This window comes from Capricornis sumatraensis, chromosome 6 (genome assembly GCF_032405125.1).
Source record: "Capricornis sumatraensis isolate serow.1 chromosome 6, serow.2, whole genome shotgun sequence".
In the NCBI taxonomy this organism is placed as follows: Eukaryota; Metazoa; Chordata; class Mammalia; order Artiodactyla; family Bovidae; genus Capricornis; species Capricornis sumatraensis.
The window spans coordinates 89,263,922-89,279,972 of record NC_091074.1 but is presented as its reverse complement, the minus strand read 5'-3'; the positions used below and the strand labels follow the sequence as shown (position 1 = coordinate 89,279,972).

General features: G+C 38.8%; 1 pseudogene; it reads left to right on the top strand.

The window, feature by feature from the left end:
• The first annotated feature begins 15,385 nt into the window (after positions 1-15,385).
• LOC138081570 (small nucleolar RNA SNORA70) lies at positions 15,386-15,488 on the top strand (annotated as a pseudogene).
• Positions 15,489-16,051: the final 563 nt, after the last annotated feature.

The following is a 16,051-nucleotide window of genomic DNA, read 5'->3' as shown; positions in this document are numbered from 1 at the left end:
TCTATTTGCCATGAAGTGATGGAACCGGATGCCATGATCTTAGTTTTCTGAATGTTGAGCTTTAAGCCAACTTTTTCACTCTCCTCTTTCACTTTCATCAAGAAGCTCTTTAGTTCTTCACTTTCTGCCATAAGGGTGGTGTCACCTGCATATCTGAGGTTATTAATATTTCTCCTGGCAATCTTGATTCCAGCTTGTGCTTCATTCAGCCCAGTGTTTCTCATGATGTACTCTGCATATTGCTAAATAAGTAGGGTGACAATATACAGCCTTGACGTACTCCTTTTCCTATTTGGAACCAGTCTGTTGTTCCATGTCCAGTTCTAACTGTTGCTTCCTGACCTGCATACAGATTTCTCAAGAGGCAGGTCAGGTGGTCTGGTATTCCCATCTCTTTCAGAATTTTCCACAGTTTATTGTGATTCACACAGTCAAAGGCTTTGGCATAGTCGATAAAACAGAAATAGATGCATTTCTGGAATTCTCTTGCTTTTTCCATGATCCAGTGGATGTTGGCAATTTGATTTCTGGTTCCTCTACCTTTTCTGCTGCTGCTGCTGCTAAGTCACTTCAGTTGTGTCCGACTCTGTGCGACACCATAGACGGCAGCCCACAAGGCTCCCCCGTCCCTGGGATTCTCCAGGCAAGAACACTGGAGTGGGTTGCCATTTCTTTCTCCAATGCATGAAAGTGGAAAGTGAAAATTGAAAGCAAAGTTGCTGAGTCATGTCTGACCCTTAGCGACCCATGGACTGCAGCCTACCAGGCTCCTCCGTCCATGGGGTTTTCCAGGCAAAAGTACTGGAGTGGGGTGTCATTGCCTTCTCCCTCTACCTTTTCTAAATCCAGCTTGAACATCTGGGAGTTCATGGTTCACGTATTGCTGAAGCCTGGCTTGGAGAATTTTGAGCATTACTTTACTAGCACGTGAGATGAGTGCAATTGTGCGGTAGTTTGAGCATTCTTTGGCATTACCTATCTTTGGGAGGGGAATGAAAACTGACCTTTTCCAGTCCTGTGGCCACTACTGAGTTTTCCAAATTTGCTGGCATATTGAGTGCAGCACTTTCACAGCATCGTCTTTCAGGATTTGAAACAGCTCCACTGGAATTCCATCACCTCCACTAGCTTTGTTCATAGTGATGTTTTCTAAGGCCCACTTGACTTCACATTCCAGGATGTCTGGCTCTAGATGAGTGATCACACCATCATGATTATCTGGGTTGTGAAGATCTTTTTTGTACAGTTCTTCTGTGTATTCTTGCCACCTCTTCTTAATATCTTCTGCTTCTGCTAGGTCCATACCATTTCTGTCCTTTATTGACCCCATTTTTCCATGAAATGTTCCCTTGGTATCTCTAATTTTCTTGAAGAGATCAGTAGTCTTTCCCATTCTATTGTTTTCCTCTATTTCTTTGCACTAATCACTGGGGAAGGCTTTCTTATCTCTCCTTGTTATTCTTTGGAACTCAGCATTTAATGTACATATGTTACATATATGGTGGTGTTGGTGGTGCTAAGTTGCTTCAGTTTTGTCTGACTCCTTGCAACCCTATGGAATGTAGCCTGCCAGGCTCCTCTATCCATGGGATTCTCCAGGCAAGAATACTAGAGTGGGCTGCCATGCCCTTCCCCAGGGGATCTTCCCAACCCAGAGATCGAATCTGCATCTCTTATGTCTCCTGTATTCGCAGATGGGTTTTTTATCATCGGTACCACCTGGGAAGTGAGATTGAGGCAGGCTATAGTCCACGGGGTTGCAAACAGCTGGACGTGACTAAGAAACTAAGCACACACATATATATACACTATAAGTTTACACAAACATATATAAGCATATATATATGCCATTATTGGCTAAGTTCCTATCTTTTTAGATATCTAAATTACCTGTTGTATTCAAGAATAAATGACAAACAATACTATGTTAGTTCCAGGTGCATAATAGAGTGATTCAGTATTTCTTTACATCACAAAGTGATCATACATGGCAGTTACATGGCAAGAGCAGTGCAACCAATCAACTGGAGTCTAACTTTTCTTGTTCAAACCCTGGCTCTACCCCATCCACCATGCCTAATCATGAAGTTACTTAAAGTATTAATTTTCTCCTCTACAAAATAAGGATGATGACCATACCTGTGTCATGGGATTGTTACAAATCTTTAGTGAGACAATATACACAAGACACTTAGCATATTCTTTGGTACAAAGTGTCATTCAATAATGTCATAGATTACTATATACAAATGAAATAAATACACACATCATGCAACTTAGACAATAGAATTTGTTTCCTTATAATTAGTTTACTGTATTTCACTAACCTGTATAATAACTGAATTATTAAAATATCGTAGAGAAAGCAATAGGCCAACACTTTCTTTTCTACTTGTATTGATTTTTCTTTCCAGATCTGCCATAATTCAATTCATGTTCATGTAAATGCAAGGGGATTGTAAAGGTCAATAAAGAGGGTGATTCCCAGTTGTTATAGCTCATCAAGACAGACTTAACATCTACAAGAGCTGTATTTTGAGATTCCTGTTATCCATAGTGCCTCTGTGTGATGAATAGCCACAGAGAGGTCCTCCTAACTATAAAAGGCATTCATGTAAATGCGACAAAATCAGGCCATTGCTAGATATTTTGGTTTGTGAGTCTTCCTCACAAGACTGTGGCCTTTCTGAAGATGGCTGTATGTATCACAGCCTCTCCCACAGCAAATGGCAGCATGTGTGGCTTATCTAAGACTGTTGCTGGGCTTTCCAGGTGGCACAGTGGGAAAGAATGTTTCTGCCAATGCAGGAGATGCAAGAGACACAGGTTCCATTCCTGGGTCAGGAAGATTCCCCTGAAGTAGGAAAGAGCAACCCTCTCCAGTATTCTTGCCTAGAAAATTCCATGGACAGAGGAGCCTGGCAGGTTACAGTTCGTGGGGTTGCCAAGAATCAGACATGACTGAGCAACTGAGCACACACACAGAGGACTGTTGCCATGAATAGGGGAGAAACAAACACCTCCTTATTTTTTAATGTAGGGCACATGACATGTGACTTTATCAATTTGATTTAATGGCACAAAACTACGTGGCCTTTGCCTGATTACAAATCTTCAAAGGCTATCTCTACCCAAAGAATCACATTCAAAATTTTAATCTGTGTAGGAAATGGAAGATATACACAGTCTTTCTGTAAGAAAGGGTATTAGGTTCTGAGAACACAAATAGTAGCTACTCAATATTTATGTTAGGGAATGGTGTCAGTGGCACAGGGCTTAGGAATGTTATCTTATAAAAATTTGTGAGAAAAAATTCAGAACTTTAGAAAAAATAAAAAGCATAGACTCTTAGGCCAGTGATGATAGGAATCATCTTCTTGAGAAGTGTTCAAAAAGAAATTGAAGTATTCATTTAATAAAATTTCCATTCAATACTAGTTTCAAAATATTCCCATTTACATAATGAAGATTTTCTTGATCACCCTGGCCACTGATGAACCAATTCTCCACCTTCTAAATTTCTAGAGCAATGGCTGTTTGTGTGCACCTCCTACCATAGGACATGGTAGAGTATAGAACTCATGTTTTCTGTGAAAATTCACCAGCTCCCAGTCTTGATTCTAAGCTGAGTCCAGTCCTGAGCTCTATTCCCCTGTGACTGATCATGACTTAAGTAACACTTTGCCATCACACAATTCCTTGCCAATTGAATACTTCATCCATAGTAGGATGCTTGCAGATTAGAGCACTTGATATGTAGAGTTTTCATGTTTCTTCACTTCTTCAGGAAACACTGGACTTTATTGCCATGTAAGAAATTCCCTCAATGTAGGTGAGTCTACTTAAGCCGTATGCCAGGCAAGAGCCACTTGAGTTATTTGAGCTGAGTTACCAGCTGCCCAGGGGTTAATCTGAGTGGGAGTGTTTCCAATTTATGTTGTATGCCTATGTAAAGATACTGGGCCAATCAGAAAGTACATAATAAAAATAAGTGAAATTAGTAACATAAATATATAAATAACATATTATGAATAAACAAATATACCATAAGGAGATTTCAGAAAGACAAATGTGGGTTATTTGAAAATACTAATAAAATTAACAAACCTCTGGTAAGATTGAACAAAAAGTTTGTTTAAAAAAAAAAAAAAAAGATTTTTCCTACTTCCATTCCCAGCCTAGATGGAGTATGAGGAACAGGATCTACAAAACCACCTGAAACAAACAAACAAACACAATAGAAAAAATATTTGAAACAATGGTTTTCAACACTTTGGACTTCAGAGACAAAATACAGTGATCCTTAAGAGACACAGAAAAAATAAGATAAGGCCTAGGATTGTTTCATATTTGTACCTTGCAAGAGATTCTAAGCCACAGCATGGGAATGGAGAGCACAGGCAGGTCCCCAAATCAAAGAGCTGAAGATAAACATCTGGATAGGGTAGGTGGCTGGAGTTCACAGCGCAGCATACAAGGAGGGTAGCTGCATAGACAGAGAACTCCAGAGATCTCTAGAGGTTTTCCTCTATGTATTCAATATAATGAGCAGTGCATATATGTGAGGAAACTACTCAAGTCTGAAGAAAGATCTTCCCCAAAGACTCAGATACAACAGTACCTGGCATGCATACAAGACTGGCAGCAGTGTCTGCTACCACTAGGAAAACAATATAACTCATCTAGCATTGAATAGAATATTCAGCAATGGGAATAATTAGCACTAGACTAAACACTACCCTGGTCCCAATTGACAGATATTAAAATCAATCTGCCTCCAAGTAACTCAACAGCATCCCATAGAAAAAAATAAAGAATATTTAGAAGAATGCAAGAATATCCAGCATCTTTGGCATCCAATCAAAAACTACCAGGCATACAAAGAAGCAAGAAAATGCAAGCCATAATGACGAGAAAAAAATCAATCAAAAGATTGTTCATTGCAAAAGGAAAGAACAGTTGACTTGAGAACATAGCAAGAGACACCATCTAAAGTCAAACACAAAGGAAAAAGTTTCTCAAAACAAAAACAAGAAACAGAGCTTCATTAAGCTGTGAGACCACATCAAGTGACTTAATATGCACAAAATTGAAGTCTCCAAAGGGAAGGTGCTGGAGAAGACTCTTTAGAGTCCCTTGGACAGCAAGGAGATCAAATCAGTTAATCCTAAAGGAAATCAGCCCTGAAATTCATTGCAAGGATGAAGCTCCAGTACTTCAACCACTTGATGCAAACACCCAGTTCATTGGAAGAGAGCCTAAAGTTGGGAGAGATTGAAGCCAAAAGGAGAAGGGGGAGGAGAGGATGAGTGGTTAGATAGCGTCACTGGGTCAATGGACCTGAATCTGAGCAAACTCTGGGAGATAGTATAGGACAAGGAGACTGGCGTGCTGCAATCCATGGGGTCACAAAAAGGGGGACACGACTTAGTGACAGAACAACAACAGAGACCCTAGCCAACCACATGCTGACTTCTTAAGTGGACCATCAGGAGTAAGAGATCCACAGCTAAAAAAGTAGAGAACGTGTGAATCACACCCAAACTTCACCCAGTGCCTGGCACAAAGTATATGTTAGTCCCTGGCATTATTATTACTCTTATTCCCAGCCATCCTAACTCTTGGTAGCAATTCTCCCAAAAACTTCTTCCAGCTGTACACTCTGCTTCATCTCTGTAGATGGGACCAGTGTTCTCTCTGTGAAGTGATTGTCACCAGGTCATCACCAGGACCTTTAGAATATCTTCTAATGGTATCTGAACTGGGCTCAGTTCGTGGCCTTACCGCATAGTAAACATGTCACCTTGGACAAATTACTTAAATTCTCTGGCTTCAGTTTCTTCATCTGTAAAATAAAAATGGTATTTATCTCCAGGTTGTAATGAGGATTAAATTAGTTAGTACGTGTAAAATGCTTAGAACAGTGCTTACCACATGGTAAAGCATAAATTTTAGTTATCATTACCATCAACAATTTAAGATTATTCTATTAACATCCAAAATTTTAATATTGCTTCTTGTTGTTGTAGAGACTGCCTCCCTTAGAACTGAAGAATTATATGATACAGTTATTTCTTATCTATTATATAACTGGATTTTTAAAATCCAAAGATATAACCTAGTATAGTTGATATAAGTTATTTTCATGTGTTTTACTTTTCTCACTGCCCCCTTCATTTCTTATTTTTCTATTATCGTTCACTACAAGTATGATAAAAATTAACCACATCTGTTATTTATCTTTTCATCCTGGGGCAAGGCAAATGTGTATAGTTCCCTCAGCATAACAGGAACCATATGGAGCCCATGGAATTATATGTATTATCAGTTTACAAATTCAAACTTTTCCAAAGATTGTCCACGAGCAGCACAGGGTTCTTGGGTGCAAGAGTTTGCACTGTGATGTTTATACTCTGCAAACATGTTGGTATAAAACATGCTTGCAGCTGGCGCCTCATCAGAGTGATGGGGCTTAAAAGTGGTTTCCAGTGGTTCTCAGACTCTGCTGTACATTAGAATTGCTTCAAGGACTTTAAAACTCCCTGTTCTCAGGCCACACCTCATACCAGTTAAATTAAAATATGTTGGGTAGAATAGATTGGCAGTAGCATCAGTATTTTTTTTCTTTTTAATTTTCAAGGTGATTCCAATGTGCAAGCAATTTTGAGAAGCAGCAAGAGCTTTCAAAAAAAAAAGAGAGACTAAATTATTTGGTCACTATAAGGGGACATACCAAATACACTTTAGCTTGATGCCAGTTGTTGCCATCCTCCTTAAGCGATGCACATGTCAGGGTAAAAACTTCATCTCAAATCCCAATTAGTATCCCTGAAGTACAGCACCTCATGAATATCCTTCTTAGAAACAACAAGCATTGATTGACTAGGCCCAGAGGATACAATCTTGCTCTATTAAAAATAAGAGAGAAAGAGACTAAGAGAAGAAACTTAATCCATTTGTCCAATTTTCAAGTCAATTGCTCTTCACTCAACAAGTTACATCCGGGGCTTAACACAAGCTCTGTGTCTGTTGTGCTTAATCACATACAGTTGGCCTTCAGACAGAGATCAGAAGGTGACATACAAGGTACGTTCCAAGCACCAGCTGGCTCCAATTCAGTGTCTTGGAAAGAGCTATGCTGAACAGTGGGTCACTTTTCAGAGGATGGCCCACTGGACGCCTCTTAGAAGACAATCTGCTTTGATCTCAAAGGGCATGTTCACTCTCATGAAAATCTCTGGGTCCCACAGCTCTCTACAATGGGCTCAGTGTCTACAGAATCCTTTCCAAGCTGTCTTCTTGTTGCAGAAAAACAATGAGGCACTTGAATTTTCTATAAAAAGCTGTGTTGCCATCAAGAACTGGATCCCTCATCTTGATTTTTTTTTAATAAAAATAAAATTTCAAACAATAACTCTCCTTTGATATATAAAGTTGTCTTGCTCTGTAGAACTGACCTCTGATTGGTTTGGGTTAGAGATTTTAGTGATTACAGATTATCTGTAAAACGAGAGACTAGGCTCTGAAATGATATAATCTCTGAGACTACTTCTGGTTCTTGAGTTTAAGGTTATCTGATTCTGACCATTTAGAGGTAGCTTTGTATAGTTAAAATTAGACAAAGGTTAAAGTACCAATTTTACTATTTATTTTAGGCAAATTACTTATTCTTTCTGGACCTAAACTTTGGCACTTCTGAAAGGTGTTTTTTCTTATACTTGCCCATTCCCCCCAGATCTAGAGAGTCAGATAGCTAAAAGCATGTATTCTAGAATCAAACTGCATACTCTGTACCCCAGCCAAGCAGACTCAGCTATGTCATTTTGAACAAGTTATTTAACATGCCCATGCTTTACTTCTTTTCCTTATAAAATGGAAATGTTTACAATTAATATTTCATTCAGGTCTGACCTAAATCAAATCCCTTATGATTATACACTGGAAGTGAGAAATAGATTTAAGGGACTAGATCTGACAGATAGAGTGACTGATGAACTATGCACAGAGGTTCGTGACATTGTATAGGAGACAGGGATCAAGACCATTCCCATGGAAAAGAAATGCAAAAAAGCAAAATGGCTGTCAGAGGAGGTCTTACAAATAGCTGTGAAAAGAAGAGAAGAGAAAAGCAAAGGAGAAAAGGAAAGATATAAGCATCTGAATGCAGAGTTCCAAAGAATAGCAAGAAGAGATAAGGAAGCCTTCCTCAGTGATCAATGCAAAGAAATAGAGGAAAACAACAGAATGGGAAAGACTAGAGATCTCTTCAAGAAAATCAGAGATACCAAGGGAACATTTCATGCAAAGATGGGCTCGATAAAGGACAGAAATGATATGGACTTAACAGAAGCAGAAGATATTTAAAAGAGGTGGCAAGAATACACAGAAACCTATACAAAAAAGATCTTCATGACCAAGAAAATCACGATGGTGTGATCATTCACCTAGAGCCAGACATCCTGGAATGTGAAGTCAAGTGGACCTTAGAAAGCATCACTACAGACAAAGCTAGTGGAGGTGATGGAATTCCAGTTGAGCTATTTCAAATCCTGAAAGATGATAATGTGAAAATGCAATATGCCAGCAAATTTGGAAAACTCAGCAGTGGCCACAGGACTGGAAAAGGTCAGTTTTCATTCCAATCCCAAAGATAGGCAATGCCAAAGAATGCTCAAACTACCACACAATTGCACTCATCTCACACACTAGTAAAGTAATGCTCAAATTTCTCCAAGCCAGGCTTCAGCAATATGTGAACCATGAACTCCCAGATGTTCAAGCTGGTTTTGGAGAAGGCAGAGGAACCAGAGATCAAATTGCCAACATCTGCTGGATCATGGAAAAAGCAAGAGGGTTCCAGAAAAGCATCTATTTCTGCTTTATTGACTATGCCAAAGCCTTTGACTGTGTGGATCACAATAAACTGTGGAAAATCCTGAAAAAGATGAGCATACCAGACCACCTACTTGCCTCTTGAGAAATCTGTATGCAGGTCAGGAAGCACCAGTTAGAACTGGACATGGAACAGACTGATTCCAAATAGGAAAAGGAGTACGTCAAGGCTATATATTGTCACCCTGTTTATTTAACTTATATGCAGAGTACATCATGAAAAACGGTGAGTTTGAAGAAGCACAAGCTGGAATCAAGATTGCCAAGAGAAATATCAATAACCTCAGGTATGCAGATGACACCACCCTTATGGCAGAAAGTGATGAGGAACTCAGAAGCCTCTTGATGAAAGTGAAAGAGGAGAGTGAAAAAGTTGGCTTAAAGCTGAACATTCAGAAAACAAAATCATGGCATCCGGTCCCATCACTTCATGGCAAATAGATGGGGAAACAGTGGAAACAGTATCAGACTTTATTTTTATGGCCTCCAAAATCACTGCAGATGATGACTGCACCCATGAAATTAAAAGACGCTTACTCCTTGGAAGGAAAGTGATAACCAACCTAGATAGCATATTGAAAAGCAGAGACATTACTTTGCCAACAAAGGTCCGTCTAGTCAAGGCTATGGTTTTTCCAGTAGTCATATATGGATGTGAGAGTTGGACTGTGAAGAAAGCTGAGTGCTGAAGAATTGATGCTTTTGAAGTGTGGTGTTGGAGAAGACTCTTGAGAGTCCCTTGGACTGCAAGGAGATCCAACCAGTCCATTCTGAAGGAGATCAGCCCTGGGATTTCTTTGGAAGGAATGATGCTGAAGCTGAAACTCCAGTACTTAGGCCACCTCATGTGAAGAGTTGACTCATTGGAAAAGACTCTGATGCTGGGAGGGCTTGGGGACAGGAGGAGAAGGGGATGACAGAGGATGAGATGGCTGGATGGCATCACTGACTCGATGGACATGAGTATGAGTGAACTCCGGGCATTGGCGATGGACAAGGAGGCATGGCGTGCTGCAATTCATGGGGTTGCAAAGAGTCAGACACGACTGAGTGACTGAACTGAACTGAAGGTGATCACAGGGATTAAATATGATAATGTGTGTTAAACCTAGCACAAAATCTGACAAATCATAAACAGTTAAATATAAAAACCATCGCTATTATTATCATATCATCAGTGTAAAATGAGATTGTATGAATAGCATAAATATAGATACAGGAGACATGTACACTCCCATCCCCCTTCTCCTCCCTTATTTCCAAGAATCCTCAGTCCTGAAAGCTTTCTTAACACTCAAGATCAAAACTGTCAGAGCCTCAGTCTCAGTTGAGGAAAGAAGGACAAACACAAAAGAAACTCTTCATATGTCTGGTTCCAATTCCTTTCTTATTTCTTACTATTTCTCAGAAACTCTGTATTAGCAAAATAAGTTAGGATAAATCTAAGTTTTTTCTTTCTTTACTTAAACCACTCAATGCCTAACAAAATATTCCTCATTTTTCCAGAGGTAAAATATAAATTTCCTCTGCAGGAATGAACAAATGGAAATAAATTACCAGATTTTTAATTGATATATAGTTGATTCACAATATTATATTAGTTTCAGATGTGATTCGATACTTTTAGAGATTATACTCCATTTAAAGTTGTTACAGAATAATGACTATATTTCCCTGGCTGTACAATATACCCTTGTTGCTTATTTATTCTACATAGTAGTTTGTATCTCTTAATTCCGATCTTTGTATGTCTTACTCTGATCTCCTCCATTTCCATTTCCCTCATCCTACTGGTAACCACTCGTTTGCTCTCTATATCTGTAAATCAGTTTGTGTTTTGTTATATACATTCATTTGCTTTATTTTTTAGATTTCAAATATAAGTGAAAGCATAAAGTATTTACTGTTTTCTGTCTGACCTATTTCACTAAACATAATACCCTCTAGGTCCATCCACGTTGTTGCAAATGGCAGACGTTCATCTTTTATGATGATGAAGTAACACTCTAACAGAGTTTTACCAAGAGAACGCACTGGTCATAGCAAACATCCTCTTCCAACAACACAAGGGATGACTATACACATTGATATCAACAGATGGTCAATCCAAAATCAGATTTACTCTATTCTTTGCAGTTGAGAGGTTCTAGACAGTCAGTAAAAACAAGAGTGGGAGCTAACTGTGGTTCAGGTGCTTTTGCAAAATTAAGAATCAAATTGAAGAAAGTAGGGGAAAAGACTAGGCCATTCAGGTATGATCTAAATCAAATATTTTATGATTATACAGTATAGGTGACCAATAGATTCAAGGGATTAGATCAGATAGACAGAGTATCTGAAGAACAATGGACAGAAGTTTGTAACACTGTACAGGAAGTGATGACCAAAACCATCCCCAAGAAAAAGAATGCAAGAAGGCAAAGTGGTTGTCTGAGGAGGCCTTACAAATAGCTGAGAATAGAATAGAAGTGAAAGGCAAAGGAGAAAGAGAAAGATATATCCATCTGAATGCAGAGTTCCAAAGAATAGCAAGGAGAGATAAGAAAGCCTTCCTCAGTGATCAGTGCAAAGAAATAGAGGAAAACAATAGAATGGGAAACACTAGAGATCTCTTCAAGAAAATTGGGGATACGAAGAGAACATTGCATGCAAAGATGGGCACGATAAAGTACACAAACCACAAGGATCTGACAGAGGCAGAAGAGATTAAGAAGAGGTGGCAAGAAGACACAGAAGAATTGTACAAAAAAGAAATTAATGACCCAGATAACCACAATGATGTGGTCACTCTCTTAGAACCAGACATTCTGGAATGTGAAGTCAAGTGGGCTTTAGGGAGCATTACAATGAACAAATAAAGTGGAGATGATGGAATTCCAGCTGAACTATTTCGAATCCTAAAAGATGATGCTGTTAAAGTGCTGCACTCAATATATCAGCAAATTGGAAAACTGAGCAGTAGCCACAGGAAAAAAGTTCAATTTTTTTTCAAATCTCAAAGAAGGGCAACGCCAAAAACTGTTCAACCTACCGTACAATTGCTCTCATTTCACATGCTAGCTAGGTAGTGCTCAAAATCCTTCAAGCTAAGCTTCAACAATATGTGAACCAAGAAATTCCAGATGTACAAGCTGGATTTAGAAAAGGCAGAGGAACTGGAGATCAAATTGCCAACATCCAGTGGATCATAGGAAAAGAAAGGCAATTCCAAAACAAACAAACAAAAAATCTACTTCTGCTTCATTGACTATGCTAAAACCTTTGACTGTGGATCACAACAAACTGTGGAAAATGCTTAAAGATATAGGAATACCAGACCACTTTACCTGTCTCCTGAGAAATCTGTATTCAGGTACAGAAGCAACAGTTAGAACCAGACATGGAGTAACTGATTGGTTGAAAATTGGGAAAGGAGTATGAAAAGGCTGTATATTGTTCCCCTGATAATTTAACTTATATGCAGAGTACATCATGTGAAATGCCTGGCTGGATGAAGCACAAGTTGGAATCAAGTCTGCCAGGAGAAATATCAACAACCTCAGATATGCAAATGACACCACTCTTATGGCAGAAAGCAAAGAACTAAAGAGCTTCTTGATGAGAGTGAAAGAGGAGTGAAAAAGCTGGCTTAAAACTCAACATTCAAAAAACTAAGATTATGGTATCTAGTCCCATGACTTTATGGCAAATAGGTGGGGAAAAAGTGGAAACAGTGACAGATTTTATTTTCTCAGGCTCCAAAATTACTGCAGATGGTGACCACCGCCATGAAATCAAAAGAGGCTTGTTCCTTGGAAGGAAAGCTATGACAAACCAAGACATTATATAAAAAATCAGAGATATCACTTTACCTACAAAGGTCCATACAGTCAAAGCTTTGGCTTTTCTAACAGTTATGTAAGAATGTGAAAGTTGGACCATAAAGAAGAATGAGCACTAAGGCTTTGCAACTGTGGTGTTGGAGAAGACTCTTAAGAGAATCCCTTGGACAGCAAGGAGAGCAAACCAGTCAACCCTAAAAGAAACCAGCACTGAATATTCACTGGAAGGGCTGATGCTAAAGCTGAAGCTCCAGTACTTTGGCCACCTGATGTGAAGAGCCAACTCATTGAAAAAGGCCCTGATATTGGGAAAGACAGAGCAAGAGAAGGGGGCAACAGAGGATAAGCTGGTTGGATGGCATCACTGACACAATGGACATGAGTTTGAGCAAACTCAGAGGCATAGTGAATGACAGGGAAGCCTGGCATGTTGCAGTTAATGGGGTCACAAAGATTTGGACATGACTTAGCAACTGAACAAGAGCAACAACAACATTCTATTGTTTGTATGATTCTTCCACATCTTCTTTCTCATTTGTTGATGAGTACTCAGGTTGCTTCTAAAAATGGGCTATTGTAATGTTGCTATGAACACCGGAGTGCATGTAATATTTTCAAATTAGGGTTTTCATTTTCTTCAGATATATACCCAGCAGTGGAATTTCTCTGTCATTGCTGTAGTTCTTTTAGTTTTTGAGGAACCTCCATAATGTTTTGTGTCTGCACCACATAGTGGCTGCACCAATTCACAATACCATCAATGTACGAGGGTCTCCTTTTCTCCACATCCTCGCCAACATTGCTATATGTAGACTTTTTGATGTTAGTCATCATTTTGACATTGTAGCTTTGATTTTACATTTCTCTGATGATTGTTGTTGTTTAGTCACTCAATCGTGTCTGACTCTTTGTGAAAGTTTTATTTATCACTCGTAAGTGAAAGTAACTGAAAGTCATCTTCAGGAGTGAAAGGCTTCAGAAAACATTTAATACATATACTCTTACTTTAAATATTGCTCAAAGAATGCTGCAACATATTCAAGAATGGGGAGGCGATAATATTTTCTTCAAATACTAGTGGACAATGAAATTTAAAAAATCCACAATTTAGACTAGAAAGTTAATGCATATGAGGCATAACACGAATGTCAACAGTGTGTCTAAAAATAGAAAACTATTGATGTATTGTAAAAAAATAGCAATCTTTATTTTAAATCCTAAACATTATCAGTTAAAATGAGAAAGAAAAAGTCTAGAGAGGAAAGAAAAGTATATCAAATGTGTAATCTTTCAGAGAGGAAAGTAAGAGCTCTTATTTTGGCTTTCACACTTTTTTGAGATAAAATTTACATAACTTGAAATTATCCATATTAAAGCAACAATTTAGTGGCAGTTAGTACATTCACAGTATTGTGCAGCTACCACCTCCTAGTTCCAAAGCATCTTCATCATCTCAAAAGGGGAATGGGAGCAATTGATTAATGGCTATAAAGTTTCCTATGTGTATGGAGTTGCCTATTCGGGATATTTCACATAAATGGAATAATATCACACTTTAACTTTTGAAGTTTGTTTTGAAATTTGAGATATAAAAGATGTACCTAAAACAATATGATTTATAAATTAACAATGAAGAGACAGGCCAAAATGTTCTAGGCAGAGAAATTCTGTTTTGTTCTCTTAAGCTACCAAATTCCCTATGGAACATTTGCTAGACTACCAGGGAACCATCATCTGTTAAGTAGTTTTATTTGAGGAAGCTTTAAAATAATAGGAAGAATTAAAATTAGCCTCTCAATTCTATGTCTACCTGATGTCCAAAAACCTGGACAGACTAAAAAACTTCTGATAATTACTTCATGGAAAATTATGGCACCACTCAAGTCAAGGTTTATGCAAAAGAACAGAAACAGATATGACTAAAAGAATTTCTTGGTCTTGGATGTCTGGTTAGGAAAACTGCCTGACAAGTGATATCAAAAGTATCCAGGTTCCTGTCTGTTTCATATGCTAAACAAATAGGTTCAGACATCTTCCCTTCTCTTTGAGTGTTTATAGTGTTTCTGTGATCTAATGTAAACAATCACAATAATTTGTATTCATAGAAAACCTTTTATTCATGAAATTTCAAGTGCTTTAGTAGAACAAGCAATACCAGGTCCCTCAAGTCCCAATTACATTGGAGGTTTGCAATTTTCCAGGGGTGCTGTGCCTATTCAGATACCATTCTGCCTCCATCCTTTTTTTTTTTTCTCTTACATTAGAAAATATGCTATAGGACCATGGACCACATATTTGCTTCTGAGAAGTCTTTTTCTACAAAGGAAATGTCCACAGGGGGTCACCTCTTGTTTGAAGCCTTTTCTTATCTTTCCTCCCTCCCCTGCCCCCACATGACTCAGCACTGGCAACAGAATTAATTACTTTTTGTATTTCAATCTCCGTTTTGGGCTTCCTTGGTGGCTCAGACAGTAAATAATCTGCCTGCAGTGCAGGAGACCCAGGTTCACTATTTAAACCTCTACCATGGTTTAATAAGGTCTATGAGCTTCATGATTTAAGAAGTCCTAGATGTGAATTCTAGCTCCTTCCGCTAACTAGTTGTGTACATTTGGGTCTCAGTGTGTTCATCTCTTAATTGGACACAACAACCAAAGTGATCAGAAAGAATTTTCATGCAAATCAGAGCAGATAAGCTGCAAACAGCATCCTCCTAGGTAAGTGTATGCAGCCTGTTGCCTGTACAGGTTGCCGTAAGGGACCTTGGAAACAGTCCTTTATAGTGAACATTCATGATTGGCATGCTGTCCTCAGTCTAGGCTCCAGACAGGTATGCAAGGTACCTTTGGAGAGTCCCAGGGCACAGTGGGCAGGGTCTACATTGGCCAAGTCATAATGTCCATTTGCACCAAACTGCAGAACAAGGAGCATGTGATTGAGGCCCTCTGCAAGGCCAAGTTCCCTGGTCACCAGAAGACACACATCTCCAAGAAGTGGAGATTTACTAAGTTTAAGGTGGATGAGTTTGAAAACATGGTTGCAGAAAACTGACTCATCCCAGATGGCTGTAGGGTCAAATACATCCTTAACTGTGGCCCTCTGAACAAATAGTGGGCCCTGAACTCATAAGGGCCTTACCCTCCTTACTCACACCCACCAATAAATCCTACTTTCCTATCAAAAACAAAAAAAGAAACAGTGCAGATAAAGAACTTAAGACAAACCTGTTAGGGGAAACACACAGATTGAAACTGCCCACCCTGGCCAGGCATCATAGTAACCATTTGCATGAGTTGTTTTATGACAGGAGATCCTGGTAAGGAATACGGAACTAATAA